This window comes from Uranotaenia lowii, chromosome 2 (assembly GCF_029784155.1).
Source record: "Uranotaenia lowii strain MFRU-FL chromosome 2, ASM2978415v1, whole genome shotgun sequence".
NCBI lineage: Eukaryota > Metazoa > Arthropoda > Insecta > Diptera > Culicidae > Uranotaenia > Uranotaenia lowii.
In genome coordinates, this window is record NC_073692.1 from 66,859,167 (window position 1) to 66,880,479 (window position 21,313).

Genomic DNA, 21,313 nt, shown 5'->3' on the forward strand with positions numbered 1-21,313 from the left:
TTGACTCGGGGTGAACAAAGCATTATTAATCAGGGCACGATGAGCGTTTTCTGCCGTATAATCTAGCAGCAAATTCAACTCGATGAAGTCAACTGAATAATAGAGCTACAGCTTGACATGTTTCATCTGATGGCTTGACCTATTGGTAAGGTGTCGGAGAGGTAATCAAAAGACTCGAGTTCGATTACTGTTCGAGGTGAGTTTTTTTTAATACCCTTCATTATTTATTTTTTTTGTTACATTATACGGCTAGAAACAAAGCACCAGGAACATAATGTATGAGCGTGTGTGAATTGTTTGAATTTTACAAATAGACCTTGATTATTTTGTTATTGCTTTGTTTGATGAATCCTTGCCTCACCGTTCGGTGCAAAATGCATCGATCATAAATGGTAAATGAAAAAAAAATCACCTCGACCAGGAATCAAGCTCGAGTCTACTGATTACCTCTCTGACACCTTACCAATAGGCCAATTCGTCAGTTTCAGTTGACTTCATCGAGTCGAATTCGCTGCTAGATTCCCCGGCAGAAAACGCTTATTGTGCCCCGATCGATGGTTCTTATACTGCCCCAGGGGGGGGGGGGGGGTCTCATTAAGCCCCTACAGTGTCTGGTTTTCAGCTTTCGGCAACAAATTTTAAAATGCATTTTTTATCTACTTTTCCAAGGTTCAGCCAATTAGGCAATAGACTATTTGAGCGTCTGAACACGAAACAATGATGATATTCACATATTGTAGCTGTTCTCTATGGTTGAACAAGCGTTTTCCTTAAGGTGGCCATTACGCCCTTTTATCCCCTAAATCGTTAATCACATTTGTTTACCTTTTATGATTAATTTTTTTTTAAGTATTTCTCGTTGTTCTAGAAATCACCCAGCTTACGGGCTATCGAGGAAACAATACACATTGCGGACTTACTCGCCTTCTCGCCGACTGACTGACACGCTCGAGGCGAATGACCTGATGTCGGCTTAATACATTCACACAGGCACCTGGCCCTGCTGACCCTACAGTGGACAAGAAAATCAAGGATTACTGCAAACAAATGTGATAAACAAACAAGGTATCTCACCGACTATTGTTATGCGTGCCAAAGAAATGGAATTCAGACGCATCGAAAAATTCTGCCTGAACCAAAGTTTTAACCTCATTGGAAGAGAAAGAATGTTCCTGCATCAGTGAAAGCCATTTACACTGAAAAATTTGTAAAAAAGGTTAAGGTGTGGCAAATCATTTGTGAATTCGGTAAAATGTCTTGTCCATTCAAAGCACAGGTGAAATGTATGGCGACATTTAAGTGCTAGAATGTTTAGAAAAAAAAAATGCTGTCCATAATCAAACTGCATAACAATCCTACAATATTTTGATCTTATCTCGATTCGTGCTGTTACTCTAAGGATGCGTTGAGATGGTATAAAGTCAACAAGGTTACATGTTTACCGAAAGACATGAACTCACCAATTGTGCAGAAATTCGTCCAATCGAACTTTATGGGTTTGACGAAGTTAAATCTTAAGAAACCCATGAAACCAGCGGACAGTGTTGTAAAATTTGAGAAAGATTGGCCTGAAGCGGTAAAAACGGTTGGAGAAAGCACTGTGCAGAAGCTGATGAGTAGTGTTCATAGCTCTTCTTGAGAAAACTAACGCTTAAATATTAGATATATAATTTGACGTTGAAAGCGTTATTTTTTAAAACATCAATAATTTTAAACAATAGCTTTCCTTATGTTGAATCAGGAACGCTAATTATTTCTTTTTCTCTCCATAAAAAGGAATAAAATGTTCTTTCTACCTTGGAAGGCATATTGTTTATTCATCAAATACTTCCATCTTATATGTACACTACTGAATTACTTACAAAATGGTCCCACGTCGATTCTCCGGCGCATAGGGCCGTGGTAAAAGACCTCCACTGTTGACGACCCGAAGCCGTCTTTTCTTGGTCCGAGTCAAGATTCTCGTCGACAGTTCGGATTTCGGCGGCTAGGCTTCGCCGCCACGAGTTTCTGGGTTCTCATCTCGTTCTCATGTCTTCGCAGCGTGTGCACAGTCCATCTACACTTACATTCTCGAATCTCGATTTCTAGCGTTTTTTAATGACACCGGCGATGTTTCTGAGACTCGATGTTTTTCTTGGTACCACCATCAGGCGTTATCTGGCTACCAAGATACTGGTAGCACTTCACTTTCTCAACTTGTTACCCAGCTACCACGAAGTTGGGAGGATTTACTGTGTTGATTTCCATCGACTAGGTCTTTTCCAAATTGATTTTGAGACCTGCTGCCTTGGAGCTTTCGGTAAGATCGTCGAGTTTGTTACACTTTACCCTTTGAACTTCTCGAATCTCTTATAAAAATTCTTTAATATTTAATTATTTATTAAAGACTCACACTAATTGCGGTATTTGAGTTATTTTTCCTTTCAAAGCTCAGTTGATTCTCTAGCGTCGATGGTGGTGCAGCAATTCAGGTATCTAAACCCTGGCGATTCTAACCGACATAAGTCACCGACGACGACCAAACGGCCATAGGCCAACGCCATCAATTGCGCACAATTTCCGTTTGCAATCCACCTGGTGGTGCGTCATTCGGCCGTATGCTAAAAGATGTTTTATTGGTCAAAGTCATGCTCGATAAATAAATTCGATCCATTTTGCCATTATACATTTCCCGACCTGAGCGCTGCACCAGATGCATCGATCTTGCCCAGAATGGTCCCTAGCGAGATGCAATACCCCGCCAACCACCAAGAAAGGGCAAAACCGGGATGGTGGTAAGGTGAGTGAAAATCAAGATCTTTAAACTTGCGGGCGGCCTTTAAAAGGCAAAGAACGATCCTCACGATCTTGCCCATTTCCCGCTCAATTTCTCTCGCCACGACCGCGCGGAATCTCTTTCTCTCCCGATTCGATCGGCCGCGATCGGAAGAACGATCAAAATAACTCAATCATCGCATAATTACGCTTAATTTATTAAGTTTCTGCTCAATTATCCGATGCTTTGAATTCTTGGCACGCCACGTTTTTGGCCGCGCTCGAGTTTGGCCGTTGGCAAAGTTTCGATCGAGGATTGTTGAGGGCAACGATGAACTGAACAGGAAACTGGAAGAAGGAATCGTCTTCGTCTGCGACCTGTTGCAGCTCTATACGGTTTGTTCCGGGGCCTGGGAATCGGTTTCGATAATTGAGCAAATAAAAACTGTTTCCATGAGCAATCACGTGAATGCTTGGATTTTGTTGTTGTTGTTTTGGAGAACGGCGCGAAGGAAAACGTAAAACCATCGAAGATCGGTTAAAATTGCGATCGTTCTCACACAAGTGCATCTCATCCGTTCGATACGGTTCAATTGTTTGGACCTCGAAGGTCGAAAAACGAAGGAAGACCCGCAGGAATCCTGCGAAGGAAATTTCTGAACGTTTTGGTAAAAAATCCAACTATAAATGTAATAGTTTTGGGTATAATCTAAAAAAAATCAAGTAAACGTGATTTCTTAAATTTAAAACTATTAAAAAAATTTACAATTTTTTCAAACTTTTGTTACATTTTTTTTTTTAAAGGATGAAAATAAGTTCCACGACCCTTCATCATAAGGCGTGCAACCTGATCTTGATTGATGCTATCGTAAATTGAATTCCAGACACGTCAAAGCAAGAGGAACCTGTCGTCCAGTTTGGACCGAGCAAGTCGATGCATGCTGCATGGTCAGTGAATGGCCATTGAAGGTGGTGCTGAGGTGCAAGTTGACGTGTGTAATGAGACATTGTCAAGATTGACGGCGATGAAGATGCCGATGATGGAGTCTTTACATCCTACACTAAACGCCAGGCCATTTTGATTTCATTAATTACATGAGGAGTTAATTTTCTGACACGAATTTTTAATGTTGTGTGATAGTTGAAAATCAATTGCACTTTTGAAACATTAAGTAAAATGTAACAAAACCAAAAGTTTTGTGAAAGCAACGGATTATAAAATGCCCCAAGATAATTGATCCGTTTAAAAAAAAGGTCGGACATTAGCTATCTTAAAAGCCTTCCGTCGATAAATCGTGGACGCAAGGTTTGATGAGCGTGTCGTCTTAACCCATCTATGTATAAGACAAATTTCTAAAAAAGTTTTGGTTTTTAGGTTCGAAAATCAAAAAATGAACAAATTTTTGACGGTTGCCATGTAAAGAGAAGAGTACGCATCATTCAAGCCCTTTGTCCTCAATTGGGTTGTCAAGACTCAGACCAAACCACCAAATAACTGTGTTTGGGGCCCACGGAAGCAGATTACGACATTTCAAGGTTTCAAAACTCGAACACTGGGAGTTAAAATTTGGAATTTATGTTCAATGTTGCAAAGGAAATTCCAGTTTTAATCTTATCAAAACCCATGTTTACTAAAGATACCAGTTATGCATATATCAAACATAAAGAAAGGATACACAGGAGATATTTGCATAAATCTGATTACCCGAATCTTTATCGGTCAATCGATTTGCATGCACAGGTATTCCCGTTGCGTTATCGAACTGTTCGTGAACTTTTATCTTTCCATTTCAAGATGGTCATTGACTTTCCAAGAATTTCAGCATTCACCAAAAATGTGATGCAATCAGCACAAACAAACCATTTATTTCTCTTTAATCGATGGTGACGCATCGGAAAAAACGTTGACAATCTCCAGTCCATATCCCACATTTATCAACCGAAGATTACACTAGTTTACAGCATTTTTGAACTCAGTAAACTGAAGGTCATTTCCAATGTGAAATCGGGCGCTGAATCCGAAAATGAAATTCAAAAAAATCTCAGTAGAACCGTTTTTGAGTTATGCTCCAAATATGAAATTTCGAAAAAATTAAAAAAGTTCTTGTGCTTAGATTAAAATATCTCGGACGGCATAACAGTAATTTGAAATCCCTCTTTTGCATATTGAAGGTGAATATGTTTTCTATCGATCATCTGAACATTGTTTTTGCGTTTGACCAACAGTATTGTTGATATTAGTGACTTTATGAGAAAAAAAATAATAAAAAACGCATTTTTTTAGAGAAAATTTTGTTTCAACGAAAGTTTTAGACTCGATGGTAACATTAAAAAAATCTGATTTTCTTTTGCGCTTAAATGTCAATTTAAAACAAAGATTTCAAGTGGTTATTTATCAAAATCGGTTGAAAATTGAAGAAGTTATGGCTACTTTACCATAACTGAAATTTTTGGAGTTTTTAATAATTTAACGAACCGCAGTACACTTATCATAGTATAGGAAGAATGAAACATGATAAATCTCACTCTCTCCAAGTCAAAATTATTTATTAGCTTACCAGAAGGTCACATGCCAAGTTTCAGGAAGATCTGACCATAGGGAGGGGTTGCTTAAGTCTCGAATGTGAATTAAATTTTGAGGTATTTTGCCCGGAAGAAACGAAAAATACTGGTTTTTCATCAATATCTTTTTTCATCACTAGCTGATTGTTTTTTATGGTTGATTTTCTTAAAGCCTAAGTTGCGACAAATATTTTACTCGAAGACTGTAACTCGATTGGATTTGAAACAGAAAAGTTATTGCGGTTCAAAGATTGTATTTTGGTCGAAAATTGTCGTATTAAACGCAATGGGTAAAAAGTACTCATTGCGAGTTGGACAAAATTTGCGGCCTTTGAACCGCAATAACTTTTCTGTTTCAAATCCAATCGAGTTACAGTCTTCGGGTGAAATATTTGTCGAAACTTAGGCTTTAAGAAAATCAACCATAAAAAACAATCAGCTAGTGATGAAAAAAGTTATTGATGAAAAACCAGTATTTTTCGTTCCTTCCGGGCAAAATACCTCAAAATGATATTCACGTTTGAGACTTAAGCAACCCCTCCCTATGGTCAGATCTTCCTGAAACTTGGCAGGTGACCTTCTGGTAAGCTAATAAATAATTTTGACTTGAAGCGAGTGAGATTTATCATGTTTCATTCTTCCTATACTATGATAAGTGTTCTGCGGTTCGTTAAATTATTAAAAACTCCAAAAATCTCAGTTATGGTAAAGTAGCCATAACTTCTTCAATTTTCAACCGATTGTGATAAATAACCACTTGAAATCTTTGTTTTAAATTGGCATTTAAGCGCAAAAGAAAATCTGATTTTTTAAATGTTACCATCGAGTCTAAAACTTTCGTTGAAACAAAATTTTCTCTAAAAAAATGCGTTTTTTATTATTTTTTTTTCTCATAAAGTCACTAATATTAGCAATACTGTTGGTCAAAAACAAAAACAATGTTCAGATGATCGATAGAAAACATATTCATCTTCAATATGCAAAAGAGGGATTTCAAATTACTGGTATGCCGTCCGAGATATTTTAATCTAAGTACAAGACCTTTTTTAATTTTTTCGAAATTTCATATTTGGAGCATAACTCAAAAACGGTTCTACTGAGATTTTTTTGAATTTCATTTTCGGATTCAGCGCCCGATTTTACATTAAAAATGTTGGTCAGCTAATCAAGTTCACGATTTTTTGAAAATTTTGTAAACTAGTGTTATCGTCACATTTGTTTTCCTACAAACCCAAAACAGCATAAATGAATATTCATTGGCCATGCATGTTTGAACATTGTTATTTCAATATAATTGAATCAACATTAGCCCTACACTCATTAATAAATCGAGCCCATTTCCTCTCTCATCTGATTCCACGTTGTTTTTCGAACCACATCTGGAGCTTGCCATCTGGACACGAGCCAAAGTACATTCCTGTTCTACATCGGTAGAACACGGGTCAATCCTTCCCCTTTCTAAGCTTATTTGAGGTTAAGCTTAAAAATGACCTGCTTTTAGCCGGGTTTGCCCGAATATTAAAATTAAAATTTCGGAAAAATTCATTTTATTTTTAAGTAAAAAAACAAATGGTGTGATTTCTTTTTCTATTTATTATTCCAAAACAAAATTTTTCGAGCATGTTTCATAAAAAAAAAAAAATCTTGAAAGATTTTCTAGAAGCATAAAAAACGATAAAAATCTACTGATGAAATTTGATGAAAATAAAAAAAATCTAGTTTTTTTTCCTTCATAATCAACACAGTAATTTTTGTGGTATGACCAAATTTGCCTGGATTTTGCCGGGTTTTTAGATAAAATAGCCCAGATTTGTCTGGAATTATTTTCTTTTTGAATACTTTGTATGTTTAAAATTTTTTGAATTATATAACTATGACCATGACTATTTCCGTTGTTAATTGTTGAATAATTAAGTTGATCTGTTTAATTTTTTTAAGCTAAACCTTCTTTCTGGGTCAGAGTCTATTTGCCCCAAACTGAACTAACTGGAAACCATTTTTTTTCTGATTGAAAAAAGAACCATTCAATGTTCAGATCTTTACTGATATGGGAAACTCTTCAGTCTCTTAGTTTAAGATTATAAAAAAATAGATTTAAAATCATCGGTTCTGCGCAAAATATGACTATTAAATAGTAAGGGTTATAAAGCATCGTTTAGTGCAATGTTTAAAGTAAAGTTGAAGCTTAAAATTCTCTCGGACGTACGACCATATTAATGAAAACTGCCTATTTGATTATCATAAGTTAATTTATACCATTTTAAAATCATTTGAATGTGTCTATCAGTATTTTAAATATGAGAACACGAGGTTTCATAATTCCTACATCAAACATAAAGTACTCCTCAAAATTTCATGTTTTCCAATATCTTGCTTCTTTCATATGCTTCATATGCCGTTGTGTAGAGTGACTTTGGGTTAAAAGAAAAAATGTTTGTTTTTGATATATATCTTCAGTAATATTGAAGATATTGATTTCAAATTTATTCACATCATTGCTGGCAAATATCTTCATCTTTTAATTTGAAAGTCACTTCTCAGAGTTATTCAGTTTTAACTCAAAAATTCTTGGAAATACTGCATAGATTTTATGAAGAGATTAATTATCGTAATTTATGTTTGTATTTAAACTTATCGTCCTTATCAATGAATAGTGGCGTCCTTTTCAGTAAAAACATCTTAAAATTATGAAATTTTATAGACAAATAGAGAGTTAGAAAAAATGAAAGATAGTGAAAATGAGCGGGTAGAATTTATTAAACACATTATCATCACACACCAAATTTTTTATCGGCACGGGCCAACTACTATGAAATGGTAGATACAGATAGAGTTGCATCGACCACCACACAATAAAACACTCTGAAGAAATCTATTCTGAATTTTATAAGACACGTCTAATGAACCTCATTTTTTAGTCTTAAATAAGTTTTCACATGAATCCTATGAATTTCTTTCATTTTTATATTTTTCGCGACATTGGTAAGTTTATTTAGAAAATTCTATAATTTTTGTGAATTTTTAAAATATGTTTTAAATACTCATAGATTTTGACTTTTCGAAATTTGTGTCCGCACTTTAGCTTACTGGCTGATCAAAGGCGTAGGACCGGTAGACCAAAACCGGTAGCGGGTTTTCCCAAAGTTTTTCCGTACATCACCCAACAAATGACGTGTCTGCTGATTCTGTGAGAGAATTTCAAGTCCCAATACAAGGATAGCGAACAAATAGTCGTTTTTTACTTTGATTTTTTGACAATTCAACCGGAATAAAATTTCTCATAATGGTCACGATTGTAAAAAAAAATTATTAAAAAGTGATTATATTCAAGATATGGGACTAAAATTATCAATGTCTCGGGAAAAAAAATCCATATTTAAATGACATTTCCTGCTTTTGAAAACAATCTTATGAAATTTCAACTGTTTTGACAAAATCATAACATTATCTTATAAAAAACAAAAATTCATCTATAAAAAGATGTTCATCTAGAAGTTGATTTCAGTCATAAGATAATCTTATTATTGTTATTATTATCTTTATTTTTATTTAAATCATTTTACCATTTATATGGCATTCGTGTCTGTGGGAGATAATCTTATGAATTTCATTAATTTTTCTTATAGCGCCAGTTCATAAGAGAATCTTATGGCATACATAATAGATTTTTTCTGAGTGTAGGCCAAGCGTGGTTCGCCCTTCAAGCGGAATCTTGCAGAGCGAACGAGTTAACAAATTTTGTATAGAATTGACATACAAAAACACAAACTAAATATTCTATTTTGGGGAAGATATAAAGACTCCCGGCGCAAATTGTCAGATAATAAAAAAATCCTCAACATTTAGAATTAAGACTAAGAATCCGAAATTTAAAGAATATTAGTGAAGAACCGAATTCTCCTTCCATGAAGATACAGTGTGAAAGATCTAGAGTTAAATTCTTTTGATATCAAAAATGAGTCATATCCAAATTTCAGTTTCACTTTTCAATTTTATATCAAGATTTGAGGAACAAATTAGAAATGAAATTCAAATAGATTAAAAGTTACAATCACAGCCAAAGAAGGAATTGTAAAATATATTATTGATATTTCAAATGTTTATTTCAGTTTGATACCTTAACAATTGTTCAGTTCCTTAAACAAAGATCTCGAATTTACAGAGAAACCATGAAACTCCTCAAGAAACAACACAAGAATTGAAAATCTTAATGACTTCAATTTCCTTGTTGTACAAACTGGAAGAAGATTAGATTAAAAACTTCTTCATTACTCAATCATTTAAAGAAACTCGCAATCAATCTAAGAGAATAGTTTTATGATGAAAATAATTTGAAAATTATCAATTGGATAATATATGCTGGTTTTAGGACTTTAACTTCAGTAGAGAAATATTTTAAAATAAATTAACTTCTAAAATAAAACCATTAAAACTCGGTTGAATCAGTTAGAAAAGCTTACACATATTAAAATTTCAAATCGAAGACTGATACTGGTTCGGAAATATTATAAAGAAACTCACCATGGTGGAATGGATAAAGTTCATCAAATAAATTACTTTTTATTAATTTTTCAATACGTGACTTTTTTAAAATGAAATCTTTTATTATTAAGTCAGTGATAAAATTACATTTTTATTTGAATAACACAACTAAAAAGGTTTGATGCCATTGTTTTGAGTTTTATGAGAGATATGGCCCATCAAATTTGAAAAAGAAATTTTTGAAATTGTTGATTCATTTTGAAATGACTTTGTTATTTTCTTCCAAACATTGTTCTCTTGGTGCAAAAATGTTTGTGATTTATTGAGATTAAATTTTTTTTTTGAATTTACAAATTACAAGAAATAATAGTGATTTTCCAAAAAAATCCTTTTTTTTATAGCTCGCGCATACATTAAAATATCGTGATGAAAGTACCATGGGATGAATTTTTTTAATCCATAAATTTTATATTGCAAATACATAACTCAAAATTTTTATTCGTTTTCGAGAAATTTTTATTTTTATAAGTGTTGCTTTAAAATAACACCATGCATTAAAGGGTGAAGATAGAATTTTTTATGTTGATTTTTGAAAAAATGTGAAGAATGTTTAAAATACGGCAAATATTTAAATGATTGAAAAGTTTGTTCTAAATTGCCTGTTTTTTTTATTTCAATAATACCCAAATATTTGGAAAAAAAATCTAGATCGTTAATTATAAAGGCTTTTAATCAATTTAATCAAAAGTGAATCTATCCATAAATTGGATGTTTATAAAATTCCTCACAAATAATGTTAACGCTTTAAGTAAAAGTGATATACTTAAGGGAGATAAGGGCATAACGAGTACCCGGAGCACTCCATTTTTCGAAGAAAGTACGAATTATCTCAAATAAGCTTTTATGAGAAAATGTTTTGCTGTTCCTATAGTATTAATTTTTCAGCAAAAAAGAAATCTTTTTATCATCTTGAATACAAAAAAAAAGAAATATTAACGAAAATATTTTTAAAAAAATTCAACTAGGTTCTCAAATGACGAAAATATTATAATATTTGAGCACCGCAAAATTAGCTTTTATGATCGTTAAATCACCTCGATCTATGAAATACTCACTGTGACATGATGTACACATTGTTCCTCAACTTTCTTCATCATTAAATTTTTTATGTTTCGCTATAATCAATTTTTAAAACTCGTTTTTACTTTATCTTGTTGATCCAGGGCGTATAGAGCGCCATAGATCGGGGCACGATGAGCATTTTCTGCCGTAGAATCAAGCAGCGAATTCATCTCGATAAAGTCAACTGAATTAGACAGCTACATCTTGACTTGTTTCATTTTACGATTTGGCCTATCGGTTAAGTGAATTCACTGCTTGATTCTACAGCAGAAAATGCTCATCGTGCCCTGATTAATCGTGCTTATACTGCCCCAGTGGGGGTTCTCATTATGCCCCTACAGTAACTGATTTTTTAGCTTTTGACAGAAAAATAAATTTATATACATTTTTGAAGTTTTCAAGATTAAGCTAGTAAGTAAAAAGACTTTTTTAGACACTAAAGTAAAAAGTAAAAAGTTAAAAGACTTTTTTAGTGTCTAAAAAAGAGAGAGGCAGGCAAAATGCACCACCATCAGCATCTTAGGAAACAAACATTTTTTTCAAATTTCTGAAAACGCCAGTCTGTTCAGTTTACACTTTTATGCGTTGAAAAGCATTTGTGGACCTTCTTACGTAAGTTGGACGGAAAACGAAAACAAATTTTCAAGAGGCTTTTCTTACAATTTTTCAACTTTTTTCGTAAGGAATTACGGTATCTATCAGCAAAAAATTACCTGGCATCTGTTCCAATGATGAACATTGATCTTGACAATCATCACCACCTGGAGTTCTTCACAAAAGGAATAGTCACAGGCAACACGTGCAATGTACCACTCACAGTTTCGCATATAATCGGAGAGTGCAGGTTGTACGCAACGGAACGGCAGAGCAGCGGAATCGGTTACGACTCATCGGCAGCTTTAAACATTACAAACGAGAACAAACTATTCCTGAAAAGTACAAAATTGTTGGATAAACTGTAGATATAAGACGAAATATACACACTTTTTTAAGAGGAAGAATGAACGAGATGGTTAAAATCCTCTATAAATAAACAAAAAAGAATTAGAATCGACAATCATCACACAACGAAAAATTTCCTTATTAATTGTTTTTCTGTTATTTTAAACGATTTTTAATAAACATGTCTAGGCAGAAGACAAAGACATAAAAATGTTAAATTGTAAATCTCAACTTGAAAATAAACATTTATATTAAAAATTCCTAAACTTTAATAAGATTTTATCAACTATTCACAAGAATGTCAGTGTATCTGGAAGCACTGCGCGTAGCAATGCATTTTTTCATCTGTGAAATAAAATAGAAATGTTTTTATCTAATAAACACTTTCGAAAGCACTTGAATCAATTAACACTTATTGAACGTTCAGCTGCGCGTTTGGTTAAACACATATGCGCATTTTGCCCCAAACAAAATGGAAATCATCCTTTAAAAAACCTTTCAAAATTCTAGGATTAAGACGTGTATAATTGGTATCTATGTTCCTGTTTGTACATTTCTGGTGAAGAATAGTCCTCTTTTCAAACCTATTGTCGAATTTACTGGATTGCCTTCTTCATTTACGAGTAATAAACGAATCTTCTTAACGTGAGCGTTTTACCCCCAGTTCCCCTAACTCACAAATTGTAGTTGTTTCTATGATTAAATTAGCATCCTTCTTATGGTGGCCATTATGCCCTTACCTCCTCTACACTACATACGCTAAGAACAAAAATGAAAGCTGGTTGAACATTATTTGTTATTGACATTTTTTTTTTTTTTGATTAAATATTGTTATTGTAGCTAATGACAGTTTAGATGGTTATTACACTGAGGAAATACATCGTATGAGGTTCATTAGAAAATCTTATGAAATTTCGACATAAGAAAAAACATTGAAATTCATAAGACGCTTTTTGGCTTTCATATGACGGTCTTATGAAATGATGTCAGTAGCGTTCTCACGATTTTCATAAGATGGTCTTATGATTTTCCATAAGATGGTCTTATGATTTTTCATAAGATGGTCTTATGATTTTCCATAAGATGGTCTTATGATTTTTCATAAGATAATCTTATGAAAACGACTGAAACATGTTATGAATTTCATAAGACATAGGGGAGAACTGTACAAGACGCACCTGCGAGGTAAAATGGCCCATGCCATTCTTTCTCAAAAATACGCTAACCTTTGGCTCCGAATGGTGTTTTTCTTCATTTTTATTGTAGCAAACGAGCTTTATCATCATTTTTTTGATGAAAATTTAACAAAAACGACTTTAATGCTTAGAAACAGAAGGATTAATGGATTCTGCCAAAAACTTGTTATTTTTGATGATGAACATATAAGGTTTTATGGTAAACCAGTCTGCGCTAACTGATCCAACTGCAGCTTTTCGTTATAACACTCGTACGCACTTTCGGATGACAATTAATATTTTATTATATTTCACTAACTTTCCGCAAATTTTAACTAAAATTAATCCTATCAAAATTGGGGCAGAATGCCAGCAAAACCACGTGTTTTAGGCTCAAATTTTGAATGCTGTTAACTTTTGAGAAAAATTAAATGTCAAAACAAAATGTCTTTCTTTTTGTTTGCTGACTCCCAAATTACGATAAGAATGCATATTTATAACAAATTTCGTCCTTGTTTGAGTAAAAAAGGTGCAAAAATATTTGACTCGAAAAAACTATCTGCCGCCATGTTTGCCGCGATATCAGTGAAGAAATTGAATTTCTTTGCCTACCTGAAGGCGTTTTACCTACAAGGATATAAGAAAGTGAATTTTGAAAAGCAAAATTTTCGTTAAATTAAGCAATAAAAAAGGATTTTTTGCCAAATTATGGTTAGTTTGAAAAAATACGATGAATATGTAATAAAAAAAATGATGTTTCAATTACTATATTCCGTATAATCATTGTTCCATTTCTCACCACCCATCCGGTATGGTGCGTTCTGTCCACTAGTTTTGGCGTTCTACCCCGCGGCTTGTTTTCTGGCTGTTTAAGATTTTCACAAAAATATAACCAAAATCGTGTTTTTAACATATTATTTCTTTTTGATAAGATGTAAATGTGATCTCTGAATCGTCGTGAACTTTCAATTTGGTTCATAGATGATGAGTTTCGCCGTAAATAGCGATTATGCTTAACTGGTGCGTCTTGTACAGTTTTCCCCTACTTATGAATTATTATTTGGAATTCAACCCGCCACTAAGGTTATTCTTTTCGTCAGCTCTCTCTTCACATTTTCACAGCCGTTTAAAAATACTTCAAACTGTTTTCAATGCACAGATTGTTAATAAAGCTGAACATAGAAAAAAGTAACAAATATTTTTCGGCGACCGTGGGAATGAAAACAGAGAGCCACGTTTTCAAAATATAATCCTAAATAAAAACTTTGTATTCATAAAAAATACATTTTTTATTTCTATACAAAATCTTATTGCTAATCTTATCTAATGATTGAAAACACATTTATTTCTATACAAAAACTTATTGCTAATCTCGTGTACTCTGAAGGGCGGACCATCTATAGTGTCAATGTGAATTACATACATGTTATTTTGTCTTTCTACAGCTTCTGTGGCAAGATAATGATGTACAATTGATCCTATTTTCCATTGTCTAACTATGGCTTGAATAAGATCGTTGTGCTTAAGAAATTCTTCAATTTCGAATAATTGTTTACCATTTTCAGTAGTTTGAGTAACAAAATACCCAGAAGAATATTGGTATCCATTAAGGAATAAAGTTCCAGTAAATTCGACGGACGCATGAATATCAAAAGGTAGATCTATTATCAGTTTATAATACGGTCTACTACAAATAGTACTTTTTTTGAAATTGCCTTGAGGAGACGCTGCTTGAAAAGTGTTATTATAAATGTCATAACTAAACTGGAGACAGGACTTCATGCACAATGTAAACGCAATATTGGTTCTTGACGTTATTACATGTGCATATTCTTTAAATGGTTGATGCCTCGCCTCATTACGGAAGCACATCATCTGGTTTATTGGACCACAGTCTAAAATAACTTTGGGGTAATGCAATAAGAAATGGTGCTTGGGTTTCAAAGATGTTTTGAATACAGACAGGTAAAGGGAATGATGTTTAGTGATAATTTGTGATAGTTTTGTTATATCTTGTATTGAAATTTTTTTTGCAAGAATCTGATCAACCATTTCAATTAAAATCTGGCAATATATCCAGACGGGATCCTCGGAAGGAATATATGGACCAACTATAAATGTAAAATTATGGCAGAAGGCCTTCATCTCATCAGCATTCATTCTCATTTTTATAGTTTTACTTTTAGTTTTGCTATCGTAACTAGACTCAACATCTGGCATCCTTCGAAGGCCAGCGTCTAATGATGCTTGACCAATAATATTTTTACGAGTATTTAAACTAGCAAGTGTTAGAAATTTTTTGTCGTACACAAAATAATTCAAGGCCTCTATAAATCCATACTTACACACACCATTGCTGAACAGATCATGCATGGCATCTACGCTCCAGTTTTGAACGACATGGAATGAGGGAAGTCTATTGAACACTGATGGTCCCGCCAAGCCTGTTAGTGAATGATCGTTCACTAATAAATTTTGATTATAATTGTCTATACTGCGAAGAGAATCGGTGCAAACTGTACAATCAGTTTGAAGTTGTGATTTGTGCCGTCGACAGAACCGACAGTAATACGTAGCATTAAATCCCTTTGATAAAGATAATAGGGAATGTACCCCCAAGTTATCCCCTTGGAACAAACTTAAAATAAATCTGATTTTAACATCTTCTCCCTTAAACTGTACTATTAGACCTTCTTCTTCTAATTTTTGAAAGGGTATAACTAACTCTTTAATAAAAGCATCTATTCCCGCTTGTTGAATGGCGACTTTCCTTACTACCCCTGCAACTAGAATATTACTTAACTTAGATCTCATATTGTCTGGAAGACAAGGACAGTGAAAGTATATTCCGCACACCGAGTCGACTTTGTTGTGTGGTCCTTGTGAATCGTTTATCTCAAACTCATCAGCATATATCCACAGCGGGATAATATATTTTGTTGATTCGTCGGTTTCATATTTGGTTTTAATATTCTTCCAAACTCGACCATTAATGAAATTATTCAAACCATCTGAATGTTCCAGCCTATATATTCGGTCTACTACCTTTTCCAAATTATCTCCGGTTTCGAAAAATTGTTTCAATTGAAATTGTATAGGATTCAGTACCAAACAACTTTTTCTACAACCCTCGCTGCCTTTACTGGCAATATTACTGTTAATGACTGGTGTCCCATTTTCCAAGCTATAAATAATCGGTGAATCAAAAAGTTCAATGTTTTTTAATTTACGGAGAAACTTATGCTCTGTGTTTATGTCTTTAAAAGCAGTTTTGCTTGATTCCAATAATATTTCCATTTTTTTCTGTGAGTTTGAATCGCAGCTTCTTACATTAAGAGCCTCGATAGAATTTAATAGTTCTGTGGTAAACTTTTCAGTAGCTTCTTGTACCTCTTGTACATCATTTCTTGTGAAATTATTTTTCTTGTGTAAACATAAAGTAAATTCTAATGCTAGTTTTTGTTGGTTATTGCATACTGATGTACTTGGCACGATTGGAAAATCGTTGGTTATATCATCATCTAACTTTTGTACTTTAACTGGTATTACTTCCTTTTCATTGTTACTGATTTGATTTTCGGGTTCTGCTACATTAAAATTATGATTTAATGTATGCTTCTTAAAATTATAAAAATTGCTAAAAATTTGAGGGCATTTGGGGTAGGTATATTTTAAATTAAAATTAGTTGGAGTCTTATGATATTTAGATATATGATTAACTAGGCTGACTCCAGCTGAAAATTTCTCCCTGCAGTTTTTTATGGGACAGTCGATGTACATTTTGCTGCGTTCAGGAACTCGTGCAATTTTTCGATGGTTTTGTACGAGTTATTGCTGACACCGTACAAATGAAGACCAACGAAAATCCAAACTAGTTTCGATACCTTTGATACAGGTATCTTTAGTACAGTACACAGTTTGTGGAAAACGTCAACTCCTCTTGATATAGATTTAAATTTATATTCGATATTTTTGTAGATAACCATGCATCCATGGTTCGGGAACGAAAAATCTCCGGAAAAAATAACGAGCTTTGGAGGAACAGGGTTTCCGTTCTGCTCGTAATCCACGATCTCCTGATCATAGATTGTCCGAGCTTCGTCTCTATCTGTCGCGAAAAATACAGTGTCTGCTTGCGCCGTAGCGATTGTTGGTTTGAATCCAGGTGCAACTTTCACTGGGATTAAAACAGTGTTTAGCGCAAGAAGGATTGCTGGAATTCGGGCATCTGTTAAAAAATAAGCATTATTTTAATTGTACTTTCCTAAACTGAAAATAATCATTAATTACCTATTGACAAATCACTGTTTGTAATTGCCTCGAGAAGACCTTTGGTTGAAGGATCCTTAGCGTTCTTTGAAATGTATTTGCAAAAAGGTTGCACTAATGCTTCCCAGTTTCGAGCAACCTCGTTCGCGTCAGTTGAGAAATCAGTCCGCAGTAAACGGTAATCAATATCAATCTGAAATTTGTATTAATTTAGTTCGTATTAAAAATAAATGTTATAACTTATGTAGTTAAAATAAGAATGAATCAAAATAAAACAAAATAAAGATAAATAATACATACTAATTGATATCCGTGTTCATCTCTCAAATGCGGGAATTTTTGAATCGTTTGTGAAGGGTGCGGATGCTTCTGAGCTACCTGTCTGGCAGTGAATGATGCTTCCCACTGATTTAACACTGTGAGCCACGTTCCATCATTCATCTCCAGCCATGATAAAGCACGACATGCTTCGTCAGGAAGCGGGTTTACACTTGAACTTTCATGACCTTCACGCATAAGTCGGTGCTCTGCTGCTGCCCTCTGCATACGCGTTCCAGATTGTTTCAAATAATTTATCCTGCTGAAGAGTAAGCCTTTAGGATTACCCTTATCTGATCTTTTATAATATGGTTCCTAAAACAAAGAAAAAAATCACAATCATAGTAACAGTGATATTATCACAAAATAATACCTTCTTTTCCCTTGGGAACACCTTCGTGATGACGTTTACGTACTCCTCATAGAAACCACGGGAACCGCTTCTTTTTTTGGCTATGTGGTACCTTGCAATCACGTCTGCAACCAGTTTCTGGCTGCCTGTGTCGAGGTCAAAGTCTTCAGCATGTATGCGAAGATCTTCGCCTGGTGTCGTTTGTAGCAATAGCGTTCTAAAGGTGTCCACTGTGAACGGCTCATCACTTGACTCCTGATGGGACAGCGAAACCGAAGGACGAGGTTCGCAAACTTGGTCTTGCAGTTGCTCAACAAGTGGTTTTTCCCTGGGCTTCTGTATGGATTCCAAATCCGGAGTGTAACATTCGCCAACTTGGTCGTGCGGCACTTCTAAAATTCGTTCACCACAGGGGTTTGGTGGTATTTTCATACGGGAATCCTCACGGGAACCCTGGACGGGAAGAGGAACAGGTTGCTGCTCTTCCGTGGCCGGTATGTCGTTCTGTGAGGAGTATAAAAATATACAATTTCAACTGTGAAAAACGTAAACAATGTTTTCCTTACTGTTGATGGTTGCTGCGATTGCTTCCAGCTTCCAGCAGCTGCCAGTTCCGGAGAATCTTCCGGACAGTTTCCACTCAGCACTTCTTGTGCATTTTCCAGACCCTATAAGAATAAATTTGTGTCATAATATTGTTGCAAATTCTCATTATATATATTTTTACTTACATTCCGCTTACGCCAATCTAAAATTATTTCCCATATATGGTCGTACCGCCAGTTTACGTCCACTCGAGATAACGCCTTTTTTATTTGTTCCTCACTGAACAAAATAAGTTGAGCCGTTCCTATTCCGCAATCTGTAAATAAACACTTTTGAATTATTATAACAATTGAAAACAATTTACCACCTTTAAACGTGTTCAAAACTGCATTAGCAATCGACAGATCCGCCAGCAAATCTCTTTCGGTAGCCATCTTGCTTTAGCACATGCGGTTTTTTTTCACAATGACATGTCTTATGAGTTTCATAAGATCGCTTATGGAATGACAATAAGGAACTTATGGAAAACGATACTCATCTTATGAGTGTCATAAGCAATCTTATGAAATCATAAAAAAATGATAGAAAATCGTTTCATAAGACCGATCTTATGAATATCATACGAGATTTTTTCCTCAGGGTAAGATTGTCCTCTTAATCTACATGGAAGTTCCTCAAAACAAAATTTAACTTTAAAAGCTCTATACTCAGTATGAACATCAATCTATCCCGAATTTAATAACACCCAAATGATTCTAAATCATTGAGTTCAGTTGAAAATTTAGGAAATAATTACATAAAAAAAAAATTAAAATTTTTAGCAACAATAAGAAATTTCAAAAACTTGCTGTAAGTGAAAATTTTAAGCCTGGAAATTCTTAGTGTTTTTTTTTTGCTTCAGCTGTTTTTGTCGCCGCACATAGGAGTATATAGAACAAAAAGTTGGCCAAAAGTGTTTTTGATGTCTATACGTTTGATTATTTTGGAATAAAACTGTTAAAATATTATGAAAGTTTTTAAAAATAATTTTTAGCCAATTAAATTACCACGCTGTGATTATTAAGCTTTCTGACAAAAAAAAAGTCGATATCAATATCGAATCCACTTGATATTTCAAATGTTATCTTCCACCATCAATTATTTAAATATCATTCAATTATTCTAATTAAAATCCTTTTATTTTCTGACAACTTAATTGAACTAATTTCTACTCAAATTTGCATCAACAAATTTTGGTAGTTTTTTTTTTCAAATCAATATACTTCAAAAAGATCCTGCAATTCAGCTGCTATGCCAAGTGTTTCAAAAAATTTTTAGATTATTTTCTAAGCATGCATATATTTGGCTGCCCTTTTTTGTAGATTTGTGTTGAATAGCTTAAAATATCGATAGGCACGATTTCATGGAGCTCCTTTGTTTTCTAATATATTTTTTCGTCTATCTAAAGCACATCGTAAAATTTAAACAGGCCTTTTCTCAAAAAATATAAGTTTCGATTTTCTTGGAACTATATGTACAGTTGCAATCAAAAAAGAATGAAATCGCCTGAAGCTGCGCACCCACTTCCAAGTTTGACGAGTTGCCATTTCTCTCTCGGTAGATATTTTTCATGAAAATTTCACACATTCTAGTTCAATTATTCAACTAACACTCTACAAAATTTGAAGTCTTTACAATGACGGGAAACAAAGCTAGAGCTATTTCCGTAAAAAAGAGAAATTTGGAGTTGCTTTACTAAACTTGCTGTATCTTCGACAATTTTCATTGAAAAATCTTAAAACTTGGTCCAAAGATGTAAAAATGTATGATCTTATATCTGGCCAAGTTTCGTCAAAATCGATGAACGTGATCAAAAATGATGCCGAGTAGAAAATCAGGTTCATTATCGCCCAACATCTTTTGGTACAATTTCTATTTCTAAACAAAGCAGGAATGAAGTTGCTATCAATCTACAACCTTCTTTGTAATAAATTTTGATTTTGTAAAAGAAAAAAACTAAGAATACATGGATTACCATGTTTTCCATACAAACATCCGTCCAAAAAAGAATAAAATCGAATGTTGGGCGATAATGAACCTGATTTTCTACCCGGCTCCATTTTTGATCACGTTCATCGATTTTAACGAAACTTGGCCTGATATTAGATCAAACATTTTCACACCTTTGAACTACATTTCAAGATTTTTCAATGAAAATTGTCGAAGATACAGCAAGTTAAGTGCAGCAATTCCAAATTTCCCTGTTTTTAAGGAAATAGCTCTATCTTACTGAATCAAAGCAATCGAAAGATTCCTTGTAATTCAACCACGGTAACCGTGTGAAAATTTAAAAAAAAATTGTGTATAACTTTCAAAAATTTTAAAAAATACAGCGACTTCAAAAGATGTTCCACGACATTAACATCAATGAAAATGTATCATTAGGCAAATAAATTATTCACAATAAGTGCGAAAAACAATTTTGAGCTATAATTAGAATATTTTCTTGAATAGCTGATTGAAATAAACATGGCACAATGAAGAGAGTTTACAAAAAAAAAGAAAATAATTTTTTCAACTTCAACATTGAAAATATCACGAGTGCGGGAGTATGCTGAAGTTTTTTCTTTTGTACATGGTCCATTAAATTATCGATTTTGCACATGATTTAAAATTAGTTTCTGAGATTTGCTGGGAACATTAACAAAATCACTTATTTATCAAAAAAAAACTTTTAACACTGTAATCAAAATTAACGGTTTTAAAAGCTCCAAATACAGTATCTGAATCACGTTTTTTGTTACCAATT

At 33.8% G+C, this 21,313-nt stretch overlaps 1 long non-coding RNA gene across 1 annotated transcript; it reads right to left on the bottom strand.

The window, feature by feature from the left end:
- Positions 1–17,135: 17,135 nt before the first annotated feature.
- LOC129746833 (uncharacterized) lies at positions 17,136–17,734 on the bottom strand. Its single transcript, XR_008737383.1, has 3 exons — positions 17,610–17,734; positions 17,331–17,502; positions 17,136–17,268 (listed from the first exon to the last, which is right to left on the bottom strand). It is a non-coding gene; the product is annotated as an uncharacterized LOC129746833 (long non-coding RNA).
- Positions 17,735–21,313: the final 3,579 nt, after the last annotated feature.